Source organism: Symphodus melops (assembly GCF_947650265.1).
Source record: "Symphodus melops genome assembly, chromosome: 13".
Classification (NCBI taxonomy): Eukaryota; Metazoa; Chordata; class Actinopteri; order Labriformes; family Labridae; genus Symphodus; species Symphodus melops.
The window spans coordinates 491,726-502,186 of NC_136703.1; positions in this window are offsets into that span (position 1 = coordinate 491,726).

The following is a 10,461-nucleotide window of genomic DNA, read 5'->3' on the forward strand; positions in this document are numbered from 1 at the left end:
GGCCAACTGGCCACGTGGTGCAAAGACAACAACCTCTTCCTGAATATCCACAAGACCAAGGAGGGCCCCCACTCCCAAACCCCCCCTGACCATCGACGGTGCTGCTGTGGAGAGAGAGTGAGCAGCACCAAGTTCCTGGGGGTCCACATCAGTGAGGATCTCTCCTGGACAGCAAACACCACATCACTGGCCAAGAAGTCCCAGCAGCGCCTCTACTTCCTCCGTAAGCTGAAGAGAGCACGAGCACCCCGACCCATCATGTGCTCCTTCTACAGAGGCACCATGGAGAGCACCCCCACCCATCATGTGCTCCTTCTACAGAGGCACCATGGAGAGCATCCTGACCCATCATGTGCTCCTTCTACAGAGGCACCATGGAGAGCATCCTGACCCATCATGTGCTCCTTCTACAGAGGCACCATGGAGAGCATCCTGACCAGCTGCATCACTGTGTGGCTGGGGAGCTGCACTGCTGCCAACCACAAGACCCTGCAGCACACAGTGAAGGCGGCTGAACGGATCATCGGTGTCCCGCTCCCCTCTCTTCTGGACCTCTACAGCACCCGCCTCACCCGCAAAGCAACCTGCATAGTGAGTGAGCCCACCCCCCCTCACACAGCCTCTTCAGCCTCCTGCCATCGGGGAGACGGTACCGCAGCCTGCAGGCCGGCTCTACCAGACTGAGAAACAGCTTCTTCCACCAAGCTGTCAGGAAGCTGAACTCTCTCCCCTCCCCTCTCTCCCCTCTGCCCCCATGAACACTGAACATTGGAACCTCCTCCTGTTTGAACATTGAAACAGAACCCTGGTCACTTATTGCACATTGCACGCATGCACAAGTTTCACTTTTCTTAAATCTTGTTTTATACTCCATTTTATTTAACTTTGTACTATTGCACATTTAGGTTTTATTAATGTAAATATTATTTATCTTTTTTACCTCGTTTTATTTTATTTACCGTACCTTTTTTAGGGGGAGGGGGGAAACGTAATTTCGAATTCACTGTATGTCTGACATATTTTGGAATTGACAAATAAAGAACCTTGAACCTTGAACCTTGAACCTTGATCATGTGATAGCACATGTTACGTTAGCCTGATGTTCCTCTGTAGCTCTGCTGTTGTTGTTGTTGGATCTTAGCGCTGCTTATGGCGGTGTAGACGACCACATACGATTGGTCAGACTCAGGTCAGGTGTTCTTGTGTTTACGATCTCTGAAAGATCTCAACATGTTTTATTTACCCTCAGTCTGAGTCCTTCCACAGAGGTCTGTCCTGGGTCCACAGCTGTTTACACTCAGGTTTCTGTTTCTCTGTGGATTCATTCATCGTCACGCAGATGATTTGTAGTTTTTCGGTCTGTCGACACTCCGCCACGTTAGCAGAGCTGGTTTTCACTTTATTCAGTGTGTGTGCTTCCACTGACTCCGTCTCAGCAGATCAGAATTCTCTGCTGCAAATACTCAAGGCAATTTACCACAGAGCAGACTGAGGGAGACAGGAAGTCAGTGACCGAAACAACATTAACACATCTGAGGGCGCTGGTGGCGCGTCCCCATGTACTGAGGCTGTAGTCCTCGTCCTTCTTTAAAAAAAAAGCAAACAAACATCCGGTTTATTTTCAGAATAAAACACTCTGTATAGACGGTTCCTTACGTGTTTGTTTAGATTTTTTTAAAGGTTATTACACCACATATATCATTCTATCTCACACTGTCCTGAGTCAATCTGTAAAACTAGCAGGAAGTCCTTTCCTGCCATGGGACGCAGCCTGTGGGTGTTGATGGATCAGGATGCACGGAGCTGAGGATCTCGATCTTTACCGCAGACACTCACAGTGGACAGAAACATTCTCACCTTTTAGAAATGAAATCAGATTCATGATCTTACCGACGGGACACATCGGACAGCACTCGTTACCAAACACATATTCTGTGCGATGACAGATGAGGGTTCGACTGATGAAAATATTCATCATGAATATCTGTGAAGAGAAAGAGAAAGATTCTTGAGTGATGGAGCTGATCAGGAGTTTGAGGAGATTTCAATGAACTCACAATGATGGCGCTGTAGAAGTGCTCCATCATGGTGTTTGGCAGGTTGAACTTCTTCAGCAGGAAGTCCCTCCTCTGCTGTCCTGATGGGTTCAGCTCCCTCTGGAGGTCCTGGGTGACCTCAAGAGGGTATATTTAGTTAGACAGCAAGGTTCTAAAAGTTAAATAATTTGTATGCATATTATATTTAATTTGTTCGTAAATGTTATAAACATCGTCATGTTGCAAGTATACACCGTGCACCAACTAACCCACCTTTTATTATTATTATTATTATCAGACCAGTAAGAAGAAGCAGCTGAAGTCATGCTCGTCTGCTCTCTGAGGTCTCGTTTAGGAGTTCATCAATAAACCTGATTAAATGTTTTACATGGTACAAACTTCACTGGGAGTGATTCACACAGGAGGAGGGTTTATAACGCTGGACTTGGTTCTCTGGACGTCTCTGTGACGCCATCTGTGAAGCGCTCAGCCTCTCCCATAGTTACAGTCTTTGGTCTCCATGTTACAAGGTACGTAGCTGTTTGTTCTCTTCACATTTTCTTTAAAAGAGTCAAACAGAGCAGCTGAAAACTCGCGTACAGTCTGTTGTCTGTATGTTAAAGTCTTCAGGAGTTATCGCGACACATTTGAAGCCTGTGTTCCGGTTTTTACCGAGAGACGTTTGTCCGTTGACACTGCTGCTGTACTTTGAGACCAGGAAATGTCTTCCTCTCTCTGTGCTGCCTTCTCTGTTTCTGTGTCTCTGTTTCTGTGTCTCTGTCTCTGTGACTGTGACTCCTCTGCGGTCAGGAAGTCAGGACTCTGTCCACACCGTCTGTAAAGGGTTAATATACGTTAAAGGGAAATATTCAGACTGTTCACATGATTATATTCACTAACACGAAGCTTTACTTTAGAGAAGAGTTTTTATTTAAACCATAAAGTCGTGCACACTTTACGGGAGCGTGCACACTTTACGGGAGCGTGCACACTTTACGGGAGCGCGCACTCACAGAAGAGATAAGTGCTGATTAAACATGTAAAATGATCTTTGTTGGCTTATTAAAGATGATTAAAAATGAAAAGTGTGAGTTTGAAGTAAGTTCGAAAACGTTCACAGTAAAAACGTTTCAGTTTGAAAACAGTGAAGGAGATTTCTGCTCGACTCTGTCCTGTAATAAACACATGATTAAAGTCTAAAACGAAACATCACATAACCTGCTCTCTAAAACATCCTCATGATGAATCACATGGAAATAATCCTACATCCTACATCCTCCTACTGCTGATACTGAAAGAGTCTAAACTGAAAGACTTTAGACTCTTTAAGTTTAGACTCTTTCAGTCTTTCAGAGAAAGGAGGTGAACTTTGCAGTACAGAAAAGAACGAAAATTTTGTTTTGCATTAGCTCGTTGTAGTGCAGGAGAATGTTAACATTTACAGAAGAAGGTGCAGAATGTTTACGTTTACAAAATCAGGTGCAGAATGTTTACGTTTACAAAAGAAGGTGCAGAATGTTTACATTTACAGAAGAAGGTGCAGAATGTTTACGTTTACAGAAGAAGGTGCAGAATGTTTACATTTACAGAAGAAGGTGCAGAATGTTTACGTTTACAAAGTCAGGTGCAGAATGTTTACATTTACAGAAGAAGGTGCAGAATGTTTACGTTTACAAAATCAGGTGCAGAATGTTTACGTTTACAGAAGAAGGTGCAGAATGTTTACGTTTACAAAATCAGGTGCAGAATGTTTACGTTTACAAAAGAAGGTGCAGAATGTTTACATTTACTGAAGAAGGTGCAGAATGTTTACGTTTACAGAAGTAGGTGCAGAATGTTTACGTTTACAGAATCAGGTGCAGAATGTTTACGTTTACAGAAGAAGGTGCAAAATGTTTACATTTACAGAAGAAGGTGCAGAATGTTTACATTTACAAAAGAAGGTGCAGAATGTTTACATTTACAGAAGAAGGTGCAGAATGTTTACATTTACAGAAGTAGGTGCAGAATGTTTACGTTTACAGAAGAAGGTGCAGAATGTTTACGTTTACAGAAGAAGGTGCAGAATGTTTACATTTACAGAAGAAGGTGCAGAATGTTTACATTTACAGAAGTAGGTGCAGAATGTTTACGTTTACAGAAGAAGGTGCAGAATGTTTACGTTTACAGAAGAAGGTGCAGAATGTTTACATTTACAGAAGTAGGTGCAGATATAAATAGATCTAAAACAAGAGCTATGGATAAATTCACTGTACAGATAAATATATTGCACGTTTCTTGATGTTATATGTTATATTGTAACCCAGTTTTGGGGGTTTGAGGGGGAATTGAGGGGATTATTTTGATGTGTTGGAGGCTGTGGAACCTCTTTCCAGAGTCCAGCAGTGAAAACAGTCCTTGGTGGAGTGAGACGAGTCTCTGCTGATGAGAAGTCCTGATGATCTTTTCTGCTGTCCTCACCGCTCTCTGCAGAGACTTCCAGTCTGAGGCACTGCAGGCTCCAGACCAGACAGAGATGCAGTTGGTCAGGAGGTTCTCTATAGTTCTCTGTAGGAGGTGGTGAGAATGGGGGAAGGAGCTGGGCTCTTTTCATCCAATGCAAAAAGTGCATTCGCTGCAGTGTAGGGACCAGGTCAGATTGTCACTTATCTGCAGCCCCAGGAACTTGGTGCTGACTTCTTTATTCTTAGTTTTTCAACATGTTCTGGACGTACAGAAGAATCGAAAAGACGTTTCTCCCTGAGCCAAATGAACTTTATACAAAATATGTATAAAAATCTAAAGGATAAAAATCCAGATTTACAAAAGGAACAGATGTTCTTCTTGATGTAAATCCAGAGTCTTTTTAAAACCAGAGGTCAGCTGGTTGGTTCATGTGCTTAAAGAAATGTAATGACGCCTGGTGGCTCTGTGGCCTCTTTAGACAGGAGAGTCTTTAAAGTGAACTCTGAGGTCAGCCTCATTAACATCTACAGTCAGAGAAGTCCTGAGGCTTCACGTCTCAGGTACAGAAAACCTTCTTCATCATAGAGTCGTATCAGAGATCGTCTTCATTCAGTCCAACACTTTGATGGATTTTCATTTCAAACCTCTCAAATATTGAGCTTTAAGGTTGTTCCTCATGTATCTGAAGCCTCTTCTCTCTGATTGGTTCTCAGTTGATCATGAACTTGATTAATCATTTATCTAAAGACGCTCTGGATCAAAGTCCAGACTTTATTCTGCACCTTGTCCTGTCCCAGTCATTCACTGGTTTCATGTTTCTGCAGCACCAATCTATATGAACTGGTTCTATGTTAAACCTGGACTCTGTGATCGGAGGTCTGGATTCAGGTTTCACAGGGATCCAGTTTAAAGACTAAGTTAGGACAGTCCAGCTCCCATCGACGAGCATTAATCTGACCAGGACTTCTCTCTATGAACACATATCTCAACAAACTGTTCTACATCAAACATTTCTATACTGGAGGGAACAACCTGCTCCATGCTGGGTCTCAAAGACGATCAGTTTTGAGATTTCCTGACCTCCTTGAATGCATCATAGATGAACAAACCTGACTCTTTGTGTTTGATGAATCAGCTTCATGAGGTTTTTATGACCTTCAGACCTGTTAACATGAGGAGATGAAAGAACAGTTTGAGCCTCCACAGCACAGAATCTTTGAAGAGTCATCCTCATGCTTTCACACCTTACAGCTGCCTCTGACACAATAAACCATGATATCCTCATCGCTCACCTGGAGCAGTGTGAATGGTTTACCTGTCTGAAAGGGACATGTCTTATAAATGTCTTCATGTTGACATTATTCCCACTGTTTCTCCTCTGTCAGGTATTAAAGTGATTCCTCTTCATCAGGTACTTTCATCTGCTCTTTGTCTTCACAGATCAGACTCAGATCAATGATCCATGCTGTGAGAAGTGTCCACCTGCTGAGATCCAGCTCTGAGGCGTTTCCAGCTGCTTCATTAGTCTTGGTCCTGAGTGTGCGTTGGTGGACTTGAAGCAGACGATCAGTGTGTGCTGCTCTTCTGTTAAAGAGACGATGAGAGCTGGATCAGCTGCAGCCTTTCTGGTAAATGATCTGATTGGATGATCTGAGCACACATTCACATCTTCAACATTTCTTTCTGTTTGTTCTCAATGATTCTTCTTCACATTTACAACCAGACAAACTTCAACTCTTTCCCTCTTCTCTCTTACATGGACTGGACCATGAGTTCACATTTCTCTCTGTGTTCATTTACACTTTGTCTTCACAGATTCTCCTGATGAGTGTCCTCTCAGCTCAGACTCTGACATGTGGTCCATATGAGTATGAGATCGGGGATAGATGCTGTGCTAAGTGTCCACGTGGTAAGATCCTCTGTTCAACTTGAATTAAAGTTTATCAGGTCAGATGAACATCCTGATCTTCTGTCCCTGTTTATAAGTTTGTTTTTGTTGCATATTAATAAACAGGAAGTTGCTTTTTAATGAGCTCCAGAGAGAAAGGTTCAACAGAGTTCTCTCTCTCTCTCTCTCTCTCTGTCTCTCTCTCTCTCTCTCTCTCTCTCTCTCTCTCTCTCTCTCTCTCTAATAAATAAAAAACTTCTTCATGTTGTTTCAAACAGGAGGTCGAGTTCATGTAGACTGCATAGGGGACACAAGTACTCGCTGTGAGCCCTGCCCTGAAGGAACCTTTATGGACCATCCGACTTCCCGTAGAGAGTGCTACAGCTGTTCAGAGTGTGATGAAGGTAGATCTGTCTCTTTATTGATCAAACTAAATAAAGATCAGAACATGTTACTAAACAGTGGTCGGTCTAAAAGCAGCTTTCTAACCTTTGATTCACTTCAGCAGAACTCAAACACACAGATGATCCTCAGAACATCTGACCACTTCTTCTTTTCTTCAACTCTTCTTTAGATTCTACTTCATCAATAACCTCTGTGTTTGTGTCCACAGCTTCTGGTCTGAAGATGAAGACGTCCTGTTCCTTCGTATCAGACTCAGTCTGTGAACCTCTGGAAGGATTTTACTGCTCAGAGTTTAGAAAGAACGACTGTTCTAAAGCAAAGAGACACAGACGCTGTGCTCCAGGAGAATACATCAGAGAGAAAGGTGAGTTTAACAAACACAGTTCACTTCATCTCATATAGACAGAGGGACTGTGTTCATGTTTAAATCAGACTCAGTGAAATCATGTGTTGTGTCCTTCCTGCAGGAACGTCCTCCACAGACACCGAGTGCTCCACCTGCTCTGATGGAACATTTTCAGACGGGACGTTTCCATCTTGTCAGAGTCACACACAGTGAGTGAAGCTTCACATCACACATGGACACACCTGAGTTCATGATCCTCCACATGTTCCTGTAATAACTGTCCCTCTGTCATTACAGATGTGAATCAGAGGGTCTACAGCTGCTGAGAGCAGGAACTAAGACAGAGGACGCTCAGTGTGGACAGACATCACCAGACAGCACTGCACTGATAGTCGGAGCTGTTGTTTTGGGTCTTTTGGGTGTTTTTTTAGTTCAGTCTGGATCATCAGTCTGGACTGTTGGTGCTGTTGCTGGTGTTGTGTTTTATTTATCCATTGCACTTGGACGGTGTTATAACAGATGCAGAGGGGCAACAAAAGATCCAAAGGAAGGTAAGGTTTCCACTGTGACAATGAAACATGATCATGTTTATTTTATAGATATTATGGTCTGTCTCATCATTCATTTGATTTTTATTTCTAACATTTTATTCCAGAAAACAGATGAGAAATAGAACTCAGCCTGGTATGTTTTAAACTCTCTTTACTCTCAGTCTGTTTTATGTTCAGTGATTTATTAAAGTCTCATTTATTCATGTTTCCTGTACATGAAGGTGAGAAGTCGACCCTGAAGATTCACAAGTCAGAAGATCCAACCCTGCAGAGTCTGTGTTGAAAATGCTGGAAAAGATTGTGCAGTTTGGTGAATTTGTTTTGTAATTTCTGTATTTCGATCATCATTTAATCTAGTTCAACCTATCATATAATCATACCAGCTTTTGTTGGCTCATACGTAATGAGCATACTTGCAAGCGTTGTCTTTTCCTTTTTCTTTTGTTCTTAGTGATGATGTAACCCTGACAATGTTTTAGTAAACAGTGATGAACCACAAACACACTTATGATAGCGTGTGGTTTTGAGATGTACCGGTTTGAACCGGTTTGAAAGCAAAGAGGTTCATGAGTGAACTTGTGGTGACCTCTGGGTGAGCAGTGTCTTGATATGTGACCTTTCGAGAGTCTTTTTGGCTCCGGCCAGATGACTCCACGCTCTGAACAAAAATTCCCCTTTTGGGGACTTTTGAAAAAAAATATTTTTTATTAATTATTAATTATTTTTAACTTTAATTTTTTCCCTTTTATAAATTCTTACTTTACTGATTTGTTTTGGAGTTTTTAAAGACTTTGTCAGATTTTCACCTTTTTTTGAATTTTCAATAAATTTCATGAAATCTTCCCCATTCCTCCTTTTTTGATCGGGTTTCTTCACGACGCCCCGCGAGCCTCGGAGGTCAGCATGGACACACCTCACCACAGCACACTGAACAGAATGCAGACAGTAGAGGGAGGGGGGGGGGGGGGGGGTAGCTGTGAAGGGGATGTACTGATACATAATTATCCTACGGGACGGATCAGGTGGAGCGTTTCTCCTCGTCTGGGTGTTTGATGATTTTATCGTGAGCTCTGAATCACCTGGGAAATAGTAGAACTATTCAGTTCCAACAGGTGACTTCTTAAGTTAGCCACATAGGATCGTGCTATTATTATTTATTTACCCATAACATGCACGTCGAGGACGTGCAACATCTGAAGTCAGAAGAATCTGAAGATCCTGAAGAGGAGAAGAAAAGAGTGTCAGGTGAGAGAGCAGATGTTTGATGAGATGTTCACTGACTGACTGAGATCAACTCTGTCCTGTTTTTACAGCTTTACTAAATGTTTGCTTTAAACTAAATCTCTTTTCTCCTCAGGTTCAGACGGGTCAGAGTGAACCATCTCCAGGATCCTGTTCTGGTCCAGCTGCTGGACCCTGACACACATCGTTCATATCTGTGTATATATGTATTTGTATTCTAATATATATGTTTGTTTTTATATCTGTCCCATCTGAAGGGTCGGGGTTCGATCCCCAGCTCCTGCAGCCTCATGTTGATGTGTCCTTGGATAAAACACTGAACCCCATATGAGTGGATCAGTGTGACCTGTAGTTTTTATTGATCAGCATGTAAAGAGCTCAGAGCACAGATTGGTTGTTCCCTGTGTTCATCCAGCTATAAAGAAACATGTTGAGCCTGAGGTCAAAGGTCAAAGGTCTCAGTTCTGTTTGTTGAAGTAAAGAAACGACACAGTTCAATGTGCAGGACTTTTCAGTAGTTTCAGCAGACTGAACTCTGGAGGTCATTGTTTGAGTCCACATCAGTAGACTCAACATGTCAGTATGGATACTCACTTCCTGCTTTTATGCAGCATGGATCAGATGCACCCATTTAGGAAATGATTTGTATTTTAACTCCCACAATGCTTTGCAAAATTATCTGTAAAACGTCCCTTCACGTGCGCCTCCAAATGAAAACAAAGGAGCATGGATGAATTTAATCTGGAGTTAAAGTCCTTTGAATGAACAACAACAAACGTGTGCAGTATTCTAAAACCTTCCCCCCTCTGTTGGAAGAAGGATTTCAGATTCACGTCTGCTGTCATGGTTCAGTTTGTTTCAGGGTTTTGAGTTCGGGTTTATTCTTCCTGAGTGTTTTGTGTTTCTTAGTTCAGTCTTTAGTGTTTCCTGTTTTATTTTGTAGTTCTGGTGCTCAGTGTTGTTTCCTGCCTCTCTCTGTTTCCTTCCTGTCTTGATTACTCTGATTATTCTCACCTGTCTCATTAGTCTCACCTGTCTGATTTACCCTCTGTGTCTTTGTAGTTTGTAGTTTGTAGTTTCTCTGACAGTCTGCATCTTTACTGGTTTATTTCACTTTATATTCTGTATTTTATTTTACTTCCTGTATGTTTTATTTCATTTGTTCTTCACATTGTTAAGAAGTTACTGGATCTTTTAACTATTTTTTGATTTATATTTTTTATATTTTTATCTAATTTAATTTTAGTGTGGTTTTCTGCTCTCCTGCTTTGCTGCTGTATCACTGTACATCGATGTACATTTCTCAGTGAGATGAATAAAAGATGATCTTTTTGTTTACCTGACTGTATATGTGCATTACTCTTTTTGAACAAAGCTAAAACAAAAGAAATGGAGGATGAGGAAGAGTCTGATGTTTGAACATGATACTGAAGCACACGTGTGATCATGTCTCCTGCAGGATTCATCTGAGGGATTAACTTTCTGAGTCCAGTCGAGATCATTTCCTCGACAGTAGGTCCAAACAGCACAGACAGTAGGTACTGACAG